A 15878-nucleotide genomic window follows, 5' to 3' on the forward strand; every position below is an offset into this window, starting at 1 on the left:
CTCCAGTGGGCCAGGAGCAGGAGGCAGAGCTCAACCCAAGGTTGAGGGGCTTTCACCCAGCCCCTAGAGCCTGGCACTTTGAACTTGGACTTATATCCTTAGAACTGTAAGAGAATAAACTCCTGTTTGTCAAGGCCATCCCATTTGTGGTATATTCTTGTTAGAGCAACACTAGCTAACCAGAACACTGTGACTCTGAAAGTTCCTTAATCCTTCTGAATCTCAGTTTCCTCATCTGTAAAGTGGCGATAATAAATGTACCCACATCATAGGGATTAAGTGGGAGATGTATACAATCATATAGTACAAAGGCAGGATAAGAATAAGTGAATGCTTAGCCAATATTGGCTATTATTTTTACTGACATCAAAGTATCTGAGAAGAGTAAGTGGATGTGTGAATCATAGTTGTAATGACATAAGGGGTATAACTTGATATATGCCACATCTGATACTGTGGATCATGTTAATAAAAAGACTTCCACTGTGTTTACCAACAAATGAAAACTATTCCAAAGTGTTGATAATTTCCAAAAGAACACAGAGCTGAAATGAGTTGGACAAAATTACAATGGTAACTCAATGACTGTAAAAATTATTTTCAGCTTTTGAAAGAAATAAAAGCTAATGCAATGAATGGAATTGAAATAAAATAACCTTGAAAGAGATGACTAACTGATGAATCAACGATTTAGAAAACTCTCCAAAAATGACATGTGGCATAGATTAAAGTTTTGGCTAATGCTTTAGTACTTAAGAAATACTGGGAGGGGGGGCTCACTGCCATCGAGTCATTTCTGACTCATAACGACCCCCACCGGGTTTCCAAGGCTGTAAATCTTTACGGAAGTACATCACCTAGTCCTCTTTCCCCGGAGAAGCTGGTGGGTTTGAACTGCTGAACTTCTTATTAGCAATGAAGTGCCTTATCCACTACACCACCAGAGCTCCTTTAACAAATACTAGATATCTTATAAAAGTCCTTTCAGTCTCATACTGAGACCCCCCCCCATACGAAGCAAGCAAGCCACCTAAATCAGGAGACACTCAAATGCATTTATTCATCCATCTACATCACTATAATTTCTCAAAGTGATATGATCCATAGTGTCAGATAGAATAGGTGAGCCCAGACCTGAGGAAGTGGCATATCTGGAAATGTCAAGCAATAAAGGGAAAGAATTCACTTTATTACCATAAGCATCACTGACCAGCGGTTAACAATCCCCTAACCCCTGACCAATGTATCTTTCATTTAATGAAAATGTTCCACAAATTTAACATGATAAAAGATAAATCAGAGCTCCTGAAAAAACCATTAAGCCTTAAGTGTTAATTTCTTTAGTGAAATCTTCCCTCTATCACCTTGTTATATATGTATGAATCATGCATTAAAGTGAGAAAGCAGTGCTGTGATGTTGAAGGGTTCAGCTTTATGTCTTCCAGCCCAGGTCAGCTCCTTAAACTTCTAGTAAAAGTGACCAATTTGTAAGAACATATTTCTAGAAGGTCTAAAAAATGGAAGGCAAGGTTGGAGGGGGATGTCTGAACAAATCAAAAGCGAAGACATATTTCACAGGGATCTCATTGACTTTTAGAAATACTTTGAACAACAGCATGGCCACTGGGGTGCTGTAATGACATGCCCCATTATAAAATGTAACACTAAGTAAACGTGGGGGTGGAAATTTAACAATTGAGCATTTAATGGCTGTAATTATGGAAAAAGAATAATGAACCTATTAGACAGGAGAACTAGCAATTACTCTACAGCTTATTGGAATACAGCTGTGAAAAAGTAATACAGCAGCATACTTAAGAATGGTTATTAAAAGGGGATAATGCATTCTGTTTACACTGACAGAAGCAATTTTTCTTCTGAAATGAAATGGGGCTTTTTGGCTATCAGACGTATGAACTTAGATATGATGAATCCTACTATTTAAAGGTAATGCATTTTCAGATATGCCTTTCTAGCTGTAAATGATGCCTCCACTAAGACCATAAGGGTAAGGCTTTTTGGTGGAAGAAATGAAAGAAGTTGTCACAATGGACCTATAAACACAAAATAAATCACCTGGAGAAAAGTGGGCTAAATTTTAAATGATCCAAATAGCTGCAATAAATGAAACAGCTACAAGTTCAGATATTGGGGTTTTCAAGAGAAGGTGTTCAGAACAATTACATGATCTATGAAATCATCATTTTGGTGTCCCAGCTTGATGGATGTGTCCCATCAAATTTTCTAATGCATACACTTCTAAATACAATTTATATGGCCCACTCCATTTTCTGATATACCCTTCCAAATGTAGTTATCAGAACCCTGGGAGTCAGCCAAATACTAGTCTGGCTGAAAACAATAATCTCGACAGAGGGTCAGGCGCTGGAGTGCAGTTGAAGTGTAAGAAAAGTGTCCTGCCTAAGTGCATTTGACAGATGGAGAGAAGGCAGGGCTCCTCAAGACCTAGATGTCTGCCAGGAGACAGCTACTGGAGAGGAAGATGCATCCTTGTAACAAGAAATAGTCATTTCTGGCCATTTTCAAAGTAGATTGGAGAAATATAAAATAGAAACCCAAACTTTACAGATTTCTAGAAATTCAGCAAGTGTTGGAGAGGTCCCAGATCCGTCCTGGACCAAATTTCAGCCATCCAAACAGAGGGAGAGATTGCTGTTTTGAGTCTTCACCAAGGAAGTCTCGGTAGTTATGATAACGAGATCGTTTGTGTACTTCCTTCTCTGTCAGAAGTGTCTACTTGAAACTTAAGTGCAGTTATCATTTCCTGCTGTTATTGCTGTTGTTAGCTGCTGTTAGCTGCTGTCGAGTTAGCCCCCAACTCATGACGAACCCATGAAAACAGAACAAAACACTACCTAGTCCTGTGCCATCCCCATGAATGGTTGTAGATTGGACCACTGTGATTCATAGGGTTTTCTTTGGCTGGTTTTCAGAGGTAGATCACCAGGCCTTTCTTCCTAGTCTTAGAGTCTGGAAGCTCTGCTGAAACCTGTTCAGTATCAAAGCAACACACAAGCCTCCAATGACAGAGGATGGTGGCTACCCATGAGGTGCAGTGGCCCAGAATTGAACCCACGTCTCCCACATGGGAGACAAGAATTCTACCACTGAACCCAAACTGCCCTACTTCCTATTGGTGTCCTATAATTTTACCTGCATTATTAAGTCATGGTGGCCAGGACTTGAACTTCACTTTTCCAGGAAAACTCTGAAATACAGATGCCGCACTCTGGTCTGCATTTTGCAGCAATGTAGTCACTCACCTGGAGCTTCAAGACAACTATTCTCCACATGCCTTAGATAAAAAGCTTATGCAGCAGTAAACTGGTTTGAATGGTGTATTCTGTCTGGTTGAGGGCCATTTTGATATCTGACACATGTAGAAATAGCAAAGTAAATTATCTTTTGACCTGGAAGAACATTGCTTAGGGCAGGGAATCATTATGAGTCTCTAAAACAACAAGCTTTTTTTTTTTTTATAGTTTTAGGGTCAAAGACTTGTTTTGTGGATCTAATGGAGTTTGTAGAAGACATTTACCCCAGGAAAAAACAAAACAAAACATATACATACTAGTTTTGCATGAAATCTCAGGGCTAGAAACCTAGTAGGAAGTCTGCAGTCCTAGATTGAGACTTATACAAGAAGTGCTTGGTTTCAAGTTTCTGCAGCCTTCCATCCAGAAAACATGAACTGCCAGTTCTCAGATATTTGTGTTAATGAGGCTAATGATAGTGGTCAATTTAAACCTCCACGGAATAAAAGCAAAATTACAGCTAAATAGTTTTCCTTGCCTTCTTACCAAGTCAGAATATAACTGGTTTGGATTTCACTCTTTCTTCCTCTGAGAGAGGGGCCATTGGAGAAAAAAGTGTCCAGTGACCAGACAAAGAGTGAGTGAGGATTGTAGATAACCAGCTCCTCAGTAATGAAAGTTGACTGTTGGTTTTGAGAAGGGAAAGATGAAAGATTAGAGAATGGTTTTGTTCATTTTTTCCATGAACTCTGGTCCCACCTCTGAATCAAATTTCTCCTCTCCACTCATCTTCAAGATAATGGGAAGTAAGAAGAACCCCTTCATCTTCAAGAAGTCAAAGAAATGGGCTGAAAAGACTAGTCCCTTTGTGGGGCTCCCACAGTGTACCCCAGGTCTCATGGGCCCTGTTCTCATTTTCTCATTTAAAATAGTTACTCTTCCTCTCCCATGGCTTTTCATTCAGTTTTCTCTTTGGACTTTGGGTCTTTTCTCAAAACCAAAATAGTTTTGGCCTTTCTTCTTTATGATTTGGTTTTGCTCTCAGATTTTTTTCCTTAAAACAGCTATTGGTGCTTTCTTGAATGAACTCCCAGTTTACATTATAGTTACCCAATTAATTTCTACTTCCATACCCTGAACCCCAGAGAGAGAGAGAGAGTGAGACTAGTCCTGACCTTTTCATTCTTAAAACTGCTGTGTTCTGCCATCCCTTGGTATAATCAATGGAAGAAATGGAAAAATAGTGATTAAAAAGGTGAGGGTAGGGCAGGGGGTGGGGGAATAGACATAGTGTGGTATATGGTCCTCATATGCACAAAAGTCCACAAAACTTCTAGCTTCTCTCATCCAATCACAGGGACAAGTTAGAAAGACATTTGAAACGCAGGTTAGAGAAAGGGCACCCACGCTACAATTTCAGACTCAATGCAGCACTTCAGATTACAAAGCCTATTGTGCAGTGAATGAAATCTTTAAAAATTCATAATTACTTATGAATGGTACAATTATATTGTTTTGGGGTGTGTATCAAAATTCTCACCTTTTTTAGTGAAAACATGTAATATGTTGACCCTGGGTTGTCATTTCTTCATTTTCATATACTTAGGGTTTCAAAAAAAATCCAGACTTCTATTTCTGAGAACCCCTGGGAAAGAAAAGAGAAGGAAAGAGAATGGGTGAAAGAAAAAGAAAAATTAAAGGACACAACAATCTGTTAGATGCAACAATGTATCTTTACAAATATGTTGTTGTTGTTGTTATGCGCTGTTGAGTCAGACTCGACTTATAGCAACCCCTCCTTGGGTTTCCAAGGCGGTATCACTGGGGAAGTAGATTGCCCCATCTTCCTTCTGAGGAGTAGACTCCCTATATCTGAGGCACATAGTTCAGATTTTGAATTGGCTCATAAATCTCCCTCTTCTCTCCTTACAAAAATTGAGGTGCTCCTTTGCATTTTGCTTTCTGTTGCCTGATTGTGCACTAATGAATATATGGAAATTAAAATATGTGGAGGATATTTTGTGGCTTCCATGAAAATATTATGAAGGACTTTAGTATATAATAAAGTATAAAAAAAATAATAAAGTGCCCAAATTCTCTGATTTTGTGACTTCACGTGCTCAACTCTCAATAAACATTTGTTATTTTAAATATCACTTTGAGAACTAAGGTGCTTCTGACCAGAGCTGTGGTGTTTTCAGTTGCCTCATATGTATGCAAAATCTGGACAATTAATAAGGAAGACTGAAGAAGAATTGATGCATTTGAATTCTGGTGCTGGTGAAGAATATTGAATATACCATGGACTGCCAGAAGAATGAACAAATCTGTCTTGGAAGAAGTACAGCCAGAATGTTCCTTAGAAGCAAGAATGGCCAGACTTCATCTCTTGTACATTTGTCATGTTATCAGGAGGGATCAGTTCCTGGAGAAGGATATCATGCTTAGTAAAGTAGAGGGTCAGAGAAAAAGAAGACCCTCAATGAGATAGATTGACACAGTGGGTACAAAAATGGGCTCAAGCATAAGCAACAATTGCAAGCATGGTGCAGGATCAGGCAGCAGTTTGTTCTGTTGTACATAGGGTCTCTATGAGTTGGAAGTGACTTGGTGGCACTTAAGAACAACAGCATATTAAATTCAAGTAAATGAGTTGTGAGAAAGTAGTGCATTTTTGTGTTCTTTTCCAAGTGTCAGTATCAAATCAATGAATAGCTCTGCCTACAAGTCTCTTCATGGATCATTTGGGCAATATACACAAGAAATATTTGTCTAGTCAAGAGACCTGAGTTTTTCTACTCCCAACTCAGTCTTTAGCTAGCTGTGTGATCTTAAATAGGTCACTTTATCCTTCTGCATTTTGCTTCTTTTCCTGAAAATAAAGGTATTTATGTATGAAAGCTGTTTTCCAGCCTAAGGCATTTGACTACTAACCAGAAGACTGGCGGTTCAAACCCACCAGCCATTCCTCAGAAGGAAGATTGGGCAATCTTCCATAGTGATACCACCTCAGAAACCAAGGGGGGGTCATTATGAGGCAGATCTGACTCGACGGCAGTGGGTTTTTGGGGTTTAAATATTTGTGATTCTGTGATCTTAATTATTGCCCTGAATAATGCTGTTTATGCCACATGACACCAAACTTCAATCCTACATATTTCATTGTCTAAGTATACCAAATCAACATTTTTAAGGTAAATGAATATTTCCATCCAAACATACAACTTAGAGCCCTTGCTTTTCTGAATACATCAACAGCTTATTTTCACTTGGAATGTCAATACAGATGTAATAGAAACTTGATCTGAGGAAAAATTGAAAAAACTAAGGCTTGTGATTATTATGAAATGTATGCAAATTTCTCAACAGAACGCAGTCTCCTCCTAGGCTGCCTTGATGAGATTTTTAAAGTATGATGCCAGGCCTTGCCTACCTCTGGCGATTCTGATTACATGTTTAGACACATGTTATGATCTCACAGAGGGAATCAGTTGAAGACATCAGCCATATTTCTTTCACTAGAATTTTCAGCCATGCAGTAATGGCACAGACTACTTCCTTTTAGAAGTGTATTTTGTTGAATTAGAAAATAGAGAAACAAACCTAAAGTCTGCGCAACGAGGAGCTTAATGATTAATAAAAGAAAATAAATTAGAAGGCAACTACATATCTTTACAAATATGTATTCCCTGTAGCTAATATCTGAGGTAAACATTTTTGGATTTTTGAATTGACTCATAAATGCAGCTATCAACAGAGTGATATCAGCATAATCATTAAAGAACACATAGATTGCTCAAAGAATAAAAGTAGCTCTTTATTAATGAATTGTGAAGCTTTCTGGAATATTGAAAGGAAAATTAAAAACCAGTATGAAAAATTATTCAGAAACCCTTCAAGCTTATGCCATTCTAGGTAAACTGTGCTTTACAGAAAAGAGAGGCGTGGAAACTTGTGTATTAGTATGCAGCATCATCTTTTCAATATTTCTTTGCTAGCATTCAGTGTTCACAGTGACGAAAGGAGTTGTTTACATCCAATGTACCCTTTTCTTGACTCCCTTCATCTTTAGCAGACATTGAGAAAAGAATACATTTCTTTTACAAATACAATATAAAAATTCCTGCACTAGGAACTAGCTCTACCCTTTCAAATCCAACAAATTAGATGCAAAGCTTTTATTTTTTTCTCATTTACTCTCCCTATAGCATATCACTGCATATATCAGTGCTGGTATATTTGTAATATTTAATGATAATTAGCAACATTAATAAAGTATTTTAATTCTCTTTCCCAATTAAGTCAATTCCCTTGTGCAAAGAAAAAAAAATCATTAATAATTCCACACCAACTCACAAAATTGTCCCATTATTTTAATGTTGAATTTTCTGACTTCCAAGGAGATGTGGCAAATTAATAAGGCCTTTTGCATGTCACAGTTCAAATCTTTCCATTTCAGCCCCTACAAGTGGCATTTTCATGATCAGTTCTAAGGAAAGGAAGAGCAGGCTTCCGAAGTATTAGAAGTTGAGAATTTGTACCTTCATTTGCCAATTTCAATGAGGGGCCAATTTCAATAAGTGTGGTAGAGATTGTATTCTTTTCCATATTTTCTAATATTTTAATAAATGTTGCTTATATTTTATTGTTTTTTGTGGGTGTCACTTATCTTAATGGATTATCTGCATGGTGCAAATGGTTAATATGCTCAGCTGATGTGGTTGTTAAGTTTGTGTGTCAACTTGGCCAGGCCTGGTTGAGTGGCTGGCCAGCTGGATGTAGTTATTCCCCATGGTAAGATTGGAAATTAACTCCATGGTGGATTCTACTGGAGCAGCTGAGTAGCTGCATTAGGAATGTAGACTGCTTCCCATATATAAGAAACAGCTTTGAAAATGGTCTCTAGCCTTTTGGCACGCTTGAACCCTGCATGCAACCAAATCATTGTTCAACAGCATGCCATTCCCTCCCAATCCTGGGACTTCTTCTGGTCTTAGTTGCCCGCTGTGTTGTTTGGTAACATTTGGGACTGTGCCTTTTTACTTGTCAAACTTAGGCTTATCAGCCTCAGCAGCCAGCAGCTGTTTGAGTGAGAAAAGCCTCTAGCTTCAGTGGGCCAGGGGCAGGAGGCAAAGCTGAAGCCCAAGGCTGAGGGGCTTTCACCCAACCCCTAGAGCCTGATGCTTTGAACTTGAACTTAAAGCCTCCAAACTGTAAGAGACTCTTGCTTGTTAAAGCCATCTCATTTGTGGTATATTCCTGTCAGAGTGGCACTAGAGATAACCAAAACAGCAGCTAACCAAAAGGTTAGAGATTAGGGCCCACTCAGAAGCACTTTAAAAGAAGGACCTCATAATCTACTTTAGAAAAATCAGCCATTGAAAACTCTGTGGAGCATAGTTCTATTCTGACACACATGGGCTTGCAATGAGTCAGAGTCAACTCAATGGCAACTGGCAAACTACATGGTATTAATAAACAGCATAGTCTTCTTTATTTATCAAGATACTGCTGCATTAAATAAATCCCATGTTTCATTATGTAAATAAAATTGATGCTTATTTCTCACTCATGGAATAGTCCAATATGGATCATGTGACAATCCTGCAGAGTTCTCATCCAAGTTACAACTATGACAAGAAACCAGACTATTTCCATATTGCAACTTGGGCATCTCAGAGTCCTTTGCTTCTAGCCTCTGTAGTGGAAGGGAGAAAAAGCATGTGTGTGGATAAGGCACATCTAATTTTATCTGACACAGACTAAAAAAGACACAGACTTCCTTTCATTTTCCACTAGTTGGCATTAGTCACATGATTCCACCTAGATGCAATATGGCAGGAAAATACAAAGAAAGCATATGGCTATTTTGTGAGCACCAACACTCTCAGTCATATGTTACGAAAAATTAGGATTATTTCTATGGGGAAAAGAAAAAAGAAAGCAAAATTCATGGTACAGCTAAGCAAAATAATGTACAAATTATCCTTTCTCTCTAAAGTTTGGAGGGGTTTTTGGGTTAATGAATTCAAGACTCTCAATAATATCAATAATTTTGACATTACCAATGCTAAAGCATGTTTGTATGCTGGGCATTGCCATTCTGGAAAGCAGTTTTGCATTAGTATTTCCTCAGAAACTTTTAAAGTTTCTGACACTTAATAGTTGCTCAATAAATATTTGTTGAACCAAACAATGCAAGTCAATTCAATTTAAGCTTAGGAGCTCTGGTAGCATAGTGGCTAAAGCACTTGACTGCTAACCAGAAGGCTGGCGGTTCAAACCCATCAGCCACTCCTCGGAAGGAAGGTTGGGCAATCCTACTTCCGTAGTGATACTGCCTCGGAAACCCAAGGAGGGGTCGCTATGAGTCGGGGCCGACTCGATGGCACATAACAACAACAACAACAACAATAGCCTTGCAATGGTTGGCCCATTGGACTATGGGTGAAAATATACCAGTAGTCAAAGACCACCTTGCTACAGCTCATAAACATTATTGGGCAGCAAGTGGGCTGACTTACTCCTTTCCTTCATTGGCTCTGCTTAGTCACTTGCTGTTTATGGAACTGCCCTGAACTTGTTCTCTAGCAGAAAGAAAAAGACATCCAACTGTACTCACATTCTCTCTGCCTTTCTCCTTTTCCCCTAAATGGTTATCCTGGTATTGTTTGGGGAAAATTCTAATGGCTGTTACAGATAAATCTCACATCACTGAAATGCCCTATCACTGAATTTTACTTCTCACTCATGTCATCATCCAGTGAAGGTTGTGTTCTGGTTACCTAGTACTGCTCTGACAGGAATGTGCCACAAATGGGATGGCTTTAACAAACAGGAGTTTATCTTCTAACAGTATGGATGCTTTAAGTCTGAGTTCAAAATGCCATGCTCTAGGGGCTAGGTAAAAGCCCCTCAGCCTTGGGTTTCAGCTCCGCCTCCTGCTCCTGGCCCAATGAAGCTAGAGGCTTTTCTTTACTCAAACAGCTGCTGGCTGCTGAGGCTAAAAAGCCCAAGGTTGACAAGTAAAAAGGCACAGTCATGTTACCAAATCACACGGCAGGCCATTAATTCAAGTCCATTGAAAGTTCCAAGGCTGGCAGAGCATGGCAGGCTGCTAAGCAATGACACGGCTACATGCAGGGTTCAAGTGTGTCATAAGCTAGAGTCTGTTCGCAAACCTATTTCTTATGTACAAGAAGCAGACCACATACCCAAAGCAGCTACTCAGCTGCTCCAATAGATTCCACCATGGAGTTAATTACCAGTCTCACCATGGGGAATAACTATATTCAGCTGCCCAGCCACTTAACCAGGCCCAGCCAAGGTGACACACAAACTTAACCACCACAAGTGTCATGGTCAGGCAAGGTGGCTTCCAACATATGTTCAGTAATTAACACTCCTTCCACCTTGAGACTCCACTACCTTCAACCTTTGGCTCCCAGGTTATGTAGGAGGGTCATCACCATTTAAGCAAGCTGGAAGGATATGCCCTGGGATGTTCTTATGGGAAGTTTTTATTTGTTTGGTTGTTTTTTAAATAGGCTTAGAAATCATGTCAGTCATTTTCAACTAAATTTGATTAGAAGTCAAAATTCAGTCGTATGATCATACCCAACTACAAGGGATATTGGGAAATATTGCCTCCTTGTCATTCTAGGAAAAGAGGCAGTATCTGCACAATCCAACTTTGATGAAAAAGACAAAGCATTCATAAGTTAGAGAATCATGCAAAGAAAATATAAGATACTAAGGAGTTCTGGTGGCATAGTGCCTAAGGCATTTGAATGCTAACCAGAAGGTTGGTGGTTCAAACCAACTAGCTGCTCTGCAGAAGGAAGATGGGGTGATCTATTTCTGTAAAAATTTACCTTCTCAGAAACCCAACATGTGTTGCTGTGAGTCAGAATTTACTTGATGGCCATGAGTTTGGTTTTGGATTGTGTTAGTAGGAGAAAAGATTGAAGTTGTCAAAGATTTCATATTACTTGGTTCCATAATCAACAACAATGGTAGCAGCAGTCAAGAAATCAGACGATGTTTTGCCCTGGGTAAATCTGCTGCAAAAGGCCTCTTTAAAGTGCTGAAGAGCAAAGATGTCTCTTTCTTAACCCAAGTCATGGTATTTTCAATTGGCTCATATGCATGTGAGAGCTGGACAGTGAAAAAGGAAACCAAAGAAGTGTTGATGCTGTTGAATTATGGTGTTGGCAAAGAGTATTAAAGGTACCATGGACTGCCAGAAGAACTAACATACCTGTCCTGGAGGAAGTGCAGCCAGAATACTCCTTGGACACAAGAATGGTCAGACTTTGTCTCACCTACTTTGGTCATTTGTTGGAAGAGACCATTTCCTGGAGAAGGATATTATGCTTGGTATAGTGGAGGGTCAATGAAAAAGGGGAAGGCCCTCAATGAGATGGACTGACACAGTGGTTGCAATGACAATTTCATGTATAACAAAGATTGTGAGGATGGTAGAGAACTGGGCAGTATTTCATTCTGTTGTACATAAGGTTATTATGAGTCAGAGCTGACATGACAACATCTAACAACAACAACACAGATAACAACCACTTGTCTGTCAGTTTGCCATACTGTGGTATGTTGCTGTGAGAACAGAGGCTATGCCACTAGTATTTCAAATGCTACGAGGGTCATCAATGGTGGGCAAGATTCAGCAGCACTTCCAGACTAAGAGACTTGGAAGAAGGAAAGGGCCATCCACTTCTCAAAGAATTGGGCAGTGAAAACCATATGAACAGCAATGAAACACTGTAAGATATATTACTGGAAAACTTTATGAACAGCCCCGAAACATTGTTTGCTATAGTGTCAGAAGATGGGCACCTCAGGTTGGAAGGCACTCAAAATACGACTGGGGAAGAGCTGCCTCCTCCAAGTAGAGCTAACCTTAATGATGTGGATGGAATAAAGCTTTCAAGACCTCCATTTGCTTATGGGTAATGATACAACATGGAAAAAAAAAAAAACAGCTGCAAACATCCATTAATGATCAGAACATGGAATGTACAAAGTATGAATGTAGGGAAATTGGAAGTTGTGAAAATGAAATGGGATTCATAAAGATCAATATTCTAGGCATTGTTGTTGTTGTTGTTATGTGCCATTGAGTCATTAGCAAGCTTAAATGGACTGGTTTTGGCCATTTTGAATCAGAAATTATATGATCTACTATGCCAGGAATGACAAACTGAAGAGGAATGAAGTGGCATCCACCATTACAAAGAATGTTTCAAGATCTATATCAAGGTACAATGCTGTCAGTGATAGGATAATATTCATAGGCTTACAAGGAAAACCAGTTAATGCTGTCATTACTCAAATTTATTCACCAACCACTAAAGCCAAAGACAAGGAAATTGAAGATTTTTACCAACTTCTGCAGTCTGAAATTGACCAAATATGCAATCAAGATGTGCTGTTTATTACTGATGATTGGAATGTAAAACTTGGAAACAAAGAAGAATCACTGGTAGTTGGAAAATACAGCCTTGGTGATAAAAATGATGCCGTAGATGACATGACAGAATTTTGCAAGACCAATCAACAACTTATTCATTGCAAATATCTTTTCTCAACAACATAAATGATGGCTGTACGCATGGACCTTGCCAGACGGAATACACAGAAATTAGATTGACTACATCTGTGGCAAGAGGCAAGGGAGAAGCTCAATATCTGTATCTTCAGCCAAAACAAGACCAGGAGCTGACTGTAGAACTGGCCATCAATTGCTCATATGCAGTTCGAGTTGAAGCTAAAGACAAAACAAGTACACGAAAGCCAAAATATGACCTTGATTATATCTCACCAGAATTTAGACACCATCTGAAGAAAAAATTTGATGCATTGAACACCAATGACTGAAAACCAGAGAAATTATGGGATGACATCAAGAGTATCATCCAGATCAAGAAAGCAAAAAAGTCATTAAAAAGATAGGAAAGGAAGAAAAGATAAAAGTGGATGTCAGAAGAGACTCTGAAACTTGCTCTTGAATGAAGAGTAGCAAAAGAAAATGGAAGAAATGACAAGATAAAAGAGCTGAACAGAAGATTTCAAAGAGCAGCTCAAGAAGACAAAGTTAGTTACTATAATGTAATGTACAAAGACCTGGAGTTAGAAAAAGGGAAACCACACTCAGCGTTTCTCAAGTTGAAAGAAATGAAGAAACAATTCAAACCCCAAGTTGCAATATAGAAGTGGGAAGATGGTGTTGTACCTGTAGCCCACATATTTCTTCCTTGTAGCATCTTAATAGCTAGATAAAACAGATAGAAACAATGATAATAGAGTTATGAGCAACTAAGGAGAAGATAATTTACCAGATCTAGTGGAGGAGGAGAAAAAGAGCAGACTAACTGGGAAAAATAAGCAAACCTGCCTAGCCAGCAGAGAGATGGAGAAGCAAAGTAGTCATTAACAATACAAAAGAGATCAGTGGAGAGAAGGAGGGGGAAAAATATCACAGAACCCATAGAGGCACTGGGGACTCAGAATACCCACACTAGGAGTTGTTTTACCTTTGGAGCTGAGCTGAAAGGAACACATTAAACCACCACAACATCTGCTCATCCCAAATCCAAATCCCCTCTGTGATGAACAGAGACCTGCATCCACATCTCCACCATTGATTCCACCAATGCAAAGAGAAGTGGAGAGCAACAAAATACATTAAAATTAATAATAATAAAAAAAGTACACCTGCTCTACACTTTCAGATATACCCAAAACCAAGAAAATTCACTGTCATCGAGTCATTTCTGACTCATAGCAACCTCCATTGGGTTTCCAAAGCTGTAAATCTTTATGGAAGTAGATAACCTTGTCTTCCTTCTGTGGAGCAGCTGGTGGGTTTGAACTGCTGACCAACCAGTTAGCAGTCAAGTGCCTTATCACTATGCCAGATATAGTGAAACATAAAATCAGGCTGAAACAAATCAATACATAACTAACACTTAAACACAACAACTTCAAAATGTCTAGGAAACAACAGACTACCTCAAATTAAAAAAAAAAAAAAAAAAAAGAACAAGAAACAAATACCCCAGGCTAAAGAATTATCTATCATGGAAGAAGACCAGGCAATAGAACTATTTGAGAAGGAATTCAGAAGATATGTATATAGGACTCTCCAAGAGACCAAGGAAACCACAAACAGAATCAATGAGAAGACAGATAGTACCCTGGAAGAATTCAGGAAAACCATTCAAGAACAAAATCACACATACACAATAAATACACAATACACGATAAATACACAATTAGAACTCAAACAGAAACAGCAGTTAGAAATCCAGAAGATGAGCCCTAAAATTACAGAGTTAGACAACACAGTGAAAGGACAAAATAGTAGACTAGAAGTGTCTGAAGAATGCATTTCCCTTGACACAAGACTGTATGAAGAAAGATCAGAACAAAGATTTAAGAGAAATAAATAGAATCTAAGAGTTATATGGGATGACATGAAAAGAAAAGACATATGCCTCATTGGAATACCAAAACAAAAGAAGGTGTAAATAAATAAAACACTGAGAAAACTGTGGAAGACTTTCTAACAGAAAACTTCCTCCATATCATGAAGGATGAAAAGATATTTGTCCAAGAAGCTCAATGAATCTCATATAGGATAGATTCCAAGAGAAAGTCACCAAGATATATCATATTCAAACTCTCTAAAACCAAAGATAAAGAAAGAATCTTGGGAGCAGCTTGGGAAAAATGAAATGTCACCTACAATGAACAACCAATAAGACTAAGTTCTAATTACTCAGCAGAAATCATGCAGGCAAGAGGGCAAAGGGAAAGCTTATATGAAATATTGAAGGAAAAAAACTTCCAACCAAGAATTCTATATCCAGCCTAATTATGCCTGAAATATGAGCGTGAAATCAGGACATTTTCAGACAAACAGAAATTGGGGGAATTTATGAAAACCAGATCAAAGTTACAAAAAAATGCTGAAGGGAGTCCTTCCAATAGAGAACCAACAACAAAAAGCAAATTAAAGTCAGGACATTTGACATCATCACTTAGAAACCAAACCAGAAATATATGCTCAAAATAAGCTCATAAAACAATGTCCACACAGAAATAAGGGGGTTAATCTGCAGACAACTCCAGTAATAAAGCAAATAGAGGGAATAAAAGCTCCAATTACAAGATTTCCAGATGGAGAGGAAGACAGACAAAGTCTTTATAGAACTGACTGTTCCAAATTGAAAGAGATAAGAATTTACTTCAGGATAACCACAAGGAAAATTGTGGTTAACAATTAACAACCCTCCCAAGCAAATCCAGAAAGAAGAAAAACATATGGACTTACTAAGCACAAAACCAACAATAATGAAGAAAACAGAAGAAACAGTTGATAACAAAATGAACTCAGCACAGGAAAAAAATATTTGGAGCAAGGAAATCACTAACAACACATCAAAAAACACAATAAAATGACAGCAATAAATTTATACCCATCACTAATTACACTCATTGAAGAGAGTGGCAGATTGGATAAGAAAAGAAGACCCATCAATTTGCTGCCTACAAGAGACCCACCTTAGACAAAAAGATAAAAAA

Source organism: Orycteropus afer, unplaced genomic scaffold, assembly GCF_000298275.1.
Source record: "Orycteropus afer afer isolate SDZICR_OR568_19922 unplaced genomic scaffold, OryAfe1.0 scaffold00164, whole genome shotgun sequence".
In the NCBI taxonomy this organism is placed as follows: Eukaryota; Metazoa; Chordata; class Mammalia; order Tubulidentata; family Orycteropodidae; genus Orycteropus; species Orycteropus afer.